Raw genomic sequence first — 9,563 nt, forward strand, 5'->3', positions numbered from 1 at the left:
CCCTCCCTCCCCGCTCCCTTCCTCCCCCCCCCACAGATAGGTCAATTTTATCGTCAATTATGTCTTTGAAACAAAATAAAAAGGACTTGATGTTTTGCGAAATGAAGACATTAAATAAAATTAATACATGTACAGGGAAATTTTCTGTTAAAATCACTTAAAGCAACACCCAAAATATTGACAGTTATACTTTTCTGCATTGATGACATTATTGAGAAGTTTTTCTCTTTCTTTCTTTCTTTCTTTCTTTCTTTCTTTCTTTCTTTCTTTCTTTCTTTCTTTCTTTTTTTCTTCCTTCCTTCCTTCCTTTCTTTCTTTCTTTCTTTCTTTCTTTCTTTCTTTCTTTCTTTCTTTCTTTCTTTCTTTCTTTTCCAAGAAGGGTTTTCTCTGTGTAACCTTGGCTGTTGCAGAACTCTCTCTGTAGATCAGGCTGGTCTCGAATTCACATATATTTGCCTGTCTCTGCCTCCCGAGGCCTGTGCCACTACCACTTTGCCTGCATCTTACTTTTTATTGACATTATTTTTCCTATTTTATAAGTGTTTTTACCTGTATGTATGTATGTGTATCATGTATGTGTCTTGTGCCAATGCAGGCAGGAAGGTGTTGGGTTCACCTGAGCTGGAGTTACAGGAGGATGTGCCCCCTGATTTGGGTGCCAGGAACTGACCTGGGCTCATCTGCTAAAGCAGTAAGGTTTCTTTCTTTTTCTTTTCTTTTTTAAAGATTTATTTATTTATTAAGCATACAATATACTACTGGCAAGGAAAGCACCATGTCTCTCTCTCAGGTTGTGAGCCACCATGCGGTTGCTGGGAATTGAACTCTGGACCTCTGGAAGAGCAGCCAGTGCTCTTACCCTCTGAGCCATCTCTCCCGTCCCCAGCAGTAAGGTTTCTTAGTTGCCGCACTATCTCTCCAATCCCCACGTCTTACTTTTATAATTCTCTTTTGTTTGGTTGGAGACAAAGTCTCACAACTGTAGCCCTAGCTGCCCCGGAATTTACTATGTAGCCCAGGCTACCCTATTGCCATCATCCTCTTCCTTCCTTTGGCACCATGCGGGGCTTCTGGATTTCTGTATAACACAGCTCCAGACGTGAGAAAGCGGGTCTACCTGTGGGTGAGGGTCACACTAATCTCAGAACACTCCAGACTTTTCCAAACATATTGTGATGTGGAAGTGTCACCGTCACTAATGTTTATGGAGACCTTGCTAGGTGCAGACTTTGTGCTAGGTGTTCATACGTGACAGCTAGGTGTGGTCCCAAGACACACGGAAGAGTTTGTACCATAAGCTTTATGGAATGGAACCTGGATGAAAAACCAGGAAATTGCTGCCTCACTGAGGATACAGAAAGGGATCTGTCTGACTCCAAAGCTAGGTTTTTTTTAAAAATTTAGAAAATCAAGCTTGATTTAGGAACAACATTTTCCTAGGATAACCCAAAAGCCAGGTTTCATGCGGCTCAAACTCAGCCTTCAGTCATGATGTCACCTCAAGGGCAGGCTTGGACGGAGAAGCAGAGAGCGCTGCCCCATTTTTGCTGAAGTGCAGTTGAAATGGCTCATTGTTTTTTCAGAACCCGGTTAGCTCCCAGTGAGTCGACAAACTGCAGAGGGTTGAAAGCCGCCCCTCCACCATGGCTACGGAGTCTGTGTGGCAGCAAGAGGTAATGGGAGCGGAGGAGGGCTAGTTACCAGCTTCCCTGCCCTAATTGCCAGGCAGGAGAATGAGTTCAGGTGAGGACACTGCCTGCTCAGAATCCAGCCTTTGTTTTCTCTCCCGGGGTTGTGAATCACCTCTTTTGCTCCCATGGTGTTTTAAAATCTGCTCTTTAGGCAGATTGAAGAGTTGATTTCAAATACTAATTTCACTATTGCCATTCAGGGCTGTATTATGCTAGTCAGATAAGAGATGAGGAAAAGCATGAAACTGTTGCTGATGTGTGTATGTGTGTGTAAATATACATGTGTATATGCATGTACATGTGTGTATTTGTACGTACATATATTTTGTGTATGTGTGGTGTGTGTGCACATGTGTGTGCATGCGTATGCAATGCACTCATTCACCTGTGCATGTGCAGCCCGAGGTCAGAGGAGGTGTTGGATGGTATTCTTACAACACTCTTCGCCTTGGTTTTTGAGCCAGGATATCTCTCCGAATCTGACGCTTGCTGTTTGGAAAGGCTGACTAGCCAAGAGCCTCTGGGATCTCCACCCCACAATGTTGGGGTCACAGGCACCTACAGTTGCATTGCCTGACTTTTACAGGGTGCTGGGGGTTTGAACTTAGTTCCTTTAAGCTCAAGTTCCCTTGCTGGCATGCAAGGGCATTTACCAGCTGAACCATCTCCCCAGCCCCATCACTGATACTTTATTTGAAGGAAATGTTAGCTCATTTGGAGCTCAGAAAGCCTCCTGTCTCCATCCTGCTGTGTAGTTCAGGAACACTATCATTCCCAGGTAAAGATAAGTATATGTATTTAAAAAAGTATCTTCCAAATGCCATCTCTGGGACTTGGGGCATGTGGGGGAGGGGGGAGGGGCCTCCACCTGTGTATTTTCCTTATTAAAAAGCAAAGCTGCTACTTATGTGTCACGTTTGATCCATCTGCTCCTTCCCACAGAACCAATTCCACACAATCTGAATGTAAGAGAAAATGTACTGTTCTCTGTCACTTTGATTTCAATCAAAATATAACTCTTAAGTCACCCAGGCACAAAGAACAGTCAACAGCACAGAGAAGAACAAGGAATAAAGTAATATAGAAAAATCAAAAGAACAAAAAACAAATAAATAAACAAAAACCAGGCTACCAGTAATCACTGCAATGCCAGTCTCTAGAAGGGCTTCACCATGGACTACATTTTGTTGTCTGTTCCCCTTGTAGAAGCAAATTCAACAGGTCAGCCAGTAAACAGTTCTGGCTTTTGTCTCCCATCTCAGCATTTGACCATGTGTCAGAAATTAAGCAAAAAGCACAAATAAGAAAAGGCCATAGGCTTATTACAAATTGCTCCTTAAAAAATACAGAGAGGAGATTTTTGTCAATTACCTAGGCTACAAAATAGGTTTACAAAACTTAGAACACAAAAGACACAATTAGAAGAGACCAGTTGTAGACTCTTAATGACTTTCAACAATTGTTAGGAGACATTTCCAGTCTATGACTGGCTGTTGTAATTCCCATTTAGGCATAATTACGTCGGCATAAATAGTATAAGAGACCACATGGTAACTTAAAGGCTACTGGCGGTAGGAATTCCTACAGCACCTTCCTCCCTATAGCTCAACCAGTTGTCTCAGCTTCAACAGGTTGTGTGAAACCTCCTGCTGCTCTACAGGTTCCAGGAATTCCTGGACATACAAATGTAATTAAATATGGTTTGTCTCCTGTTAATCTGCCTATGTCTGTTTAATGCATGTCCCAGATAAAGGGTGATGACAAGTTTCTTTTGAATCCCCTGCCTTGAGGGCAAATTCATCCTCAATTGTGAACCACTAGTCTAGAGATCCAGGGTCTTAGACTTGCTGTGATCTCCTCCAAATTTATATCAAAACCTGGTGGGCTTGTCGCTGTTGTTAATCATTTGTTTGTGTGTTGAGTAGGGTCTGAAGTATCCTAGGTTGGCCTTGAACTTGTTTTTAGCTAAGGATAACTTTGAATTTCTGATCCTCCTATTGCCACTAACCAAAGTTAGGGATTACGGGCATGCGTGTACCAGCATACCTTGTTCTGTGTGTACTAGCGATCAAACCCAAAGCTTTGTGTGTGGGCAGGTACTGTACCAAGTGAGCTACATCCCCAACCCATGCTGAAGTTTAATTGACGTGAAACACTACTGAGCGGACCTTACAGATGTGGTTCGGGAATGAGGGTTCTGCTTTCATGGATGAATTCATACCATTACCCAAATGAACTCAGTATCATGGGATCATGACAAGAGGCTAAGTCAATCCCACCAAGCCCCAGTCCAGTGTCTCTTCTGCTCTGGAGTTCCCTGCCTTCCCATTTGCCTCCCAGCATGTAACAAGGATGCCTGTAGCAGACACAAGTACCATGCTCTTGGACTTTTCTGTTTCTGGAAACACTGAGACATGTCTTTTCTTTTAAATTACTCAGTTTGTGGTACTTTGTTATAGCTATGGAAAACTGAAAATGACACCAATTCTTCAAATGATGTGCATTTGAATTCCTCAGGGATCTTGTTAAATTCAGGTACATGCCTAGCAGGCCTTGGCTATGGAGCCTGAGTATTTGCCCTTGTCACAAACTTCAAGGCAATGCCTACAATCAGACAACATCCTCAAATAACCAGATTCTAATCCTTGCGTACAGCCAGTGCCAGTGTGAGTAGTGATTTGAATCTAATAAGAATTATGTATTACAATTCTCTATGCTTGCACTTCATAATGGCCATGAGCTCTAACTATTTACAGAATCACATCTTATAGGAGCCTGCAGATACACTGACACCGTAATCGTACCTAGGAGCTCTTGCTGCATTCATCAGCATATGCAATATCATTCACTTGGAAAGTCTTTTCTTTAACCGACACATCATTAATCTTTTCAGCTATAAGGAGAATAATTACAATTTGATTTATATTGACGGAAAATGCTATTTTGTCATGGGATGCTTTCTTGATAAAATCATACTCTATGATCCATCCAAAGGACATTTTGGATGATAACAAAAACTGTCCCTTTAAATGGTCTAGGAGTCAAACTTACAGCCGATAAGCCCCATGTATTAGAGCAGATATGGTTTGGAAGAGTGAGCCAGAGACCATATTTCTCAAAATTAATGAATACTCTTTTGAACATATATAACTGGGCCACAATTATCCCTTGGTATCTGGGAGTGATTGAGTTTAGGACTGCAAATTCTCAAACTTGTATATACTCAGGTCCCCTATATAAGTCACCCCCTTTTGCCTATAATTTATGTTCATCTTCCCTTTAAGTCGTATATAGAGTGCTTAGAATACCCAGCACCATGAAAATGTAAACACCACGTGAGAGTTTAAACCATGCTGCTTAGAGAGAGAGAGAAGTTTTGTTATATGCAATGGAAATCTTTCAAGCCATAATGAAGAAAGAAATTATTTCATTTGCAGGAAAATGTGTGGGACTAGAGAGGATCATATTTAATTAGCCTTATTTGTGGTTCCTTGATTTTATATAAATACATATAATCATGTATGTATGTATGACATGAGAGTAAACAAGCAAACCATCTAGGGCAACAGCGGGACTAATGGGTGGGGAGGGAGGGAGGGAGAGGAAAGGAAAGGAATGGGGTAAATATGGAGGAAGATACAGTCCACATACTCGCATACAATTTCTTAAGCGAGGAAAATATTTGTAAATGTTATATACAAATAGATTTTGTTTTGTTTTATTTTTTCAGGGGGGGGGTGTTTCTATTGAGATTCAGTATGTAGGTCAATATATGTAGACCAGACTTGCCTTAGACTTGCCATGTAGCCCAGGCTAGCCTCAACCTCTTATCTGTAATCCTCCTGATTTCGTGTTCCAAGTACTGGGATTACAGATGCGTGCCACCATGTCCCACATTTTTCCTGGGTATTTTCAAGGTAAGTTTGCTATGTGGATATAAAACCTATGGGTAACAGAGGGCTGGCTATACTGCCCTCTGAAGAGGCTACTCAATGTCACTGCTAGAAATCAACCCATCAACCTACACAGTCTATGAATATTTATGGGTCCTTCCAGGAGAGCCAGAGACCCTGGCAGATAGGATGCTGGAAAGTGGCCACCACCACACACACACACACATACACACACACACACACACACACACACACACACACACACACACACACACCCTTGCTTTTTGAGCATGAGAAGATAATGCTCAAAAGACAGATAATAGTGTGCTTTTGATATGGCCTCCGAAGTGTCACGTGGAAGCTGAGATCGTTCTCCAAAGGTCTCAGGGAAGGACATTTCGAAGGAAGGCAGGGCAATGTCAAGGGAGGACGGTGAGCTGAGAGTTCGGGAAAAGGAGAGTATAAAGTCAAAGCCAAGAAAAGAAGGGACGTGTTCCCGCTCTGCCACTTACCAGATGGAAGAACATGAAGCCGCGTTCTCTGAGCTTTTGTATCTCGATGTCACAAAAACAAGGGGCTGACCTAGATCTGCGGTTCTCAAACTTGGCTGAGTATCGGATTGACCTGGGCAGCTTTCCAAACACCAATGACTTCGTTGGTCTGGAGTTCGGCTTTAAACCTGGGGATCGGTTAACAGTCCCCAGGTGACTCGAATAGCCCCAGCACAGTGGGGGCCCTGAGCTAGATTATCTGTGAAGTTCCTTCCCATCCTACCGACCGCTGATAAAGGGCAGCGACCCCCCTCAGCCCAACACCTGTCTGCCTCTGCATCTCTAACCAGAATCTATCTAGCCCCTTTCACACAATTACCATTGTACGGATAGACTGTTTGCTTATGTAACTCCAAGGGCTGAAATCCCATCCCAGACCAGCAGTCTTTTCCCAGCTGGAGGAGGTAATGGGATACTCCCTGCAGGCTTTTGGTCTGTCTCTCAGCCCTCCAAAACAAATGTACTTTTCCAGTTCTTTCAACTGGAGCAGTAAAAAAAGAAAGATCATAGTCACAAACATTTCTTTTATAGAGGAAGGCGAGAACAGAAATAGCTCTCAGCGTGCTATCCAGGTAAGTTCAAGACAAATTTAGAAACCATGTAACTTGGACCATCATCCCAGGGCATGCAGTGAGAATCTTTTTGGTTTTTTTGTTGTTTTGTTTTGTTTTTTCACTCTTTTGTTCTCCATCCTTTTCTAATTCCCTAAAATGTAATCCAGAGACGTAGGTAAGGTTTGCAAAGGCCAAGGCACTGCTAATAACCAAAGCTGCTAAATTCCAGCTCACGAAGATTAGCCCAGTTAAAGCCTTGGCATTAGAGTCTGGTATAACACCCAGGCCTGCTGAGACACCTCCTCCATCCTGCTGGGAAATCCTTCCTAAACCCCAAATAGCAACTTAATCTGTGGAGGAAACAACAAAGGAAAGGCTCTAAGTATAGCCAGTGGTTAGTAGAGAGCACAGCGTCTTTAGAATAGAATGGGAGCCAAGAGGGTTAGTTTAGAACTTTCCACTAGTCCCCTAAAGCAAGAAAAAAGAAGCTCGTGAAATTAATGTGACTTAATATTTTGTTTTTTCCCTATACGGTTTACGATGATCTTTTAACGAATGAGATTTATTGTAGCTTCTGCTTTTTAGCAAGTCTCCAAAATCCCATGAGTCTTTTACAGCATCTTTCAACCAGAACTAGGTGAAGCTAGCTACACTTCATGAGTTCAACAGGCCACATGTGCTAGTGGCTGATGTTTCCAGTGACAGGGATCAGGGACATCTTCATGCATGCAGTGCTGACAGCAGGCCAGAAGGGATGCAGGGAATGGAGGCCAGTAAACTCTTCTCTCTCTTTCTTCTTCCCTTGCGTATGGGGGCCATAGAACTTACGCAATTTGGAAGGAAAAAATGCACAACAAATAACCTTAGGGGAAATGAGGCCACGTGCTACACATGGAGGAGCAGGTCCAGGATCTTAGCACCCCAGGACGTACTAGTGACTTTTCTATTGCCGTGGTGAAACAGCACGGCCAAGATAACCTATAAAAGGGTTTATTTGGGCTTATGGTTGCAGAGAGATAGGAGTCCATCATGGCAGAGAGGAGTGGCAGAAGGCAGCAGGCTTGGCAGCAGGAGCAGGAAGCTGAGAGCTCACACCTCAACCACAAGTGCAAAGCAGAAAGCTAGTTGAAAGTAGGGGGAGGCTGTCTAAGCTCACCCCCAGTGACATACTTCTTCCAGCAAGGCCATTCTCTCTAAACCTCTCTGAACACCATCACCAAGTGGGGACAGAATTCTCAAATACCAGAGCCTGCAGGGGGATAATTCACATTTACCACCACCATGAGGAGGCTAAGGCAGGGTGATCAGGAGTGCAAGACAGGCTTGGCTAAAAGGATCTTGTCTTAAAATAAACAAGACCAAACTAGGTAAAAAATGAGACAAAGGGCCAGAACATACAATTTTTTCAAAGACGATACACACATGGCCAATGCGTATGTGAAAAGTTACAAATTGGTACTACAATGAGACCTCATGATAGTTAGGATGTCCTGTACCCAAAAGATAGAAGAAAATGCATTGATGGGGGTGTTGCTCTCTTAGTCACTGTTCTATTTCTTTGAAGAAATACCATGACTAGGCAACTCTTACAAGAGAAAACACTTACTTGGGAGCTTGCTTCCGGTTTCAGAGGCTTAGTCAGTTATTGTCATGATGTGGAATGTGGTGGTACACATGGCACTGGGCAGTAACTGAGATCTACATCCTGATCTGCAGGCTGAGAGCAAGAGAGTGGTTGGACAGAGAGACTGAGCTTGGCATGGGCTTTTGAGGCCTCAAACCCATGCCCCAGTGACATACTTCCTCCAACAAGGCCACACCTCCTAATCGTTCTAACTCTATCAAAGAGTTCTACTCTTGGTAAGTAAGCATTCAGATTTATGAGCCTATATGGGCCATTCCTATTCAAACTACCAGAAATGCAAATGGTCCCATAGGTTCAAATGTTTGAGTACTTGGTTCTTAGTTGGTGGAACTTTTAGGGAAGGGTTAGGAAGTATGGCCTTGTTGGAGGAGGTGTGTTACAGGGAGTGGACTTTGAGGTTTCAAAAAGCCCACACCATTTTCCCAGTTAGCAAGCATGCCCTCTCTCTCCGGTTCATACTTGTGGATCAAGATGTGAGTTCTCAGCTACTGCTCTAGCGCTATGCCTACTTGCCTGCCTGCCTGCCTGCCTGCCTGTTGCCATGCTCCCTGCTATGACGGTAGAGGACTCACCCTTTGAAACTGTAAACCACAAATAAACTCATAAAGATTTACTTGTTTTATTTTATGTGTACAAATATTTTGCCTGTGAGTGCATGTCTGTGCATCGTGTGAATGCCATGTGCTCATTCACAGAAGTCAGAGGAGGGCATTGGATCTCCTGGCATTGGAGTTATGGAAGGCTGTATGCTACCCTTATGTGCATGGGTGTGGGATCATCCACAGGGGCACGGATAACCTACCAGTGGCCATACCTCCAATTAAAAGTGAGTCTTACTCTTCCAGTGGTCATCAGCTGTGCTCAGCTAAGGGTAAGGCTTTGGGAGCCTCTCTACAATCCATGCTGGGAATTTCTTTTTAAGACAGGGTCTCATGTATCCCATGATGATCTCAAACTCCTGATCCTCCTGTCTACACATCCTAAACATTGAGATTTCAAGTATGCACCACTATACCACCACACCAGACTCTTAACTGCTTTTCTCTTTGCAAAATATGTCAGATATTTATTAGAAACTTGAATGTGAGGGACTGTGACTTAGGGCTCCAACAGTCACACAGGAGTAAAGTCCCAGTGATGGAGGAAGGTCATTGGTTAATAAAGAAACTGCTTGGCCTGATAGGTTAGAACATAGGTGGGTGGAGTAAACAGAACAGAATGCTGGGAGG

The sequence above is a fragment of the Microtus ochrogaster genome, linkage group LG4 (assembly GCF_000317375.1).
Source record: "Microtus ochrogaster isolate Prairie Vole_2 linkage group LG4, MicOch1.0, whole genome shotgun sequence".
Taxonomy (NCBI): Eukaryota; Metazoa; Chordata; class Mammalia; order Rodentia; family Cricetidae; genus Microtus; species Microtus ochrogaster.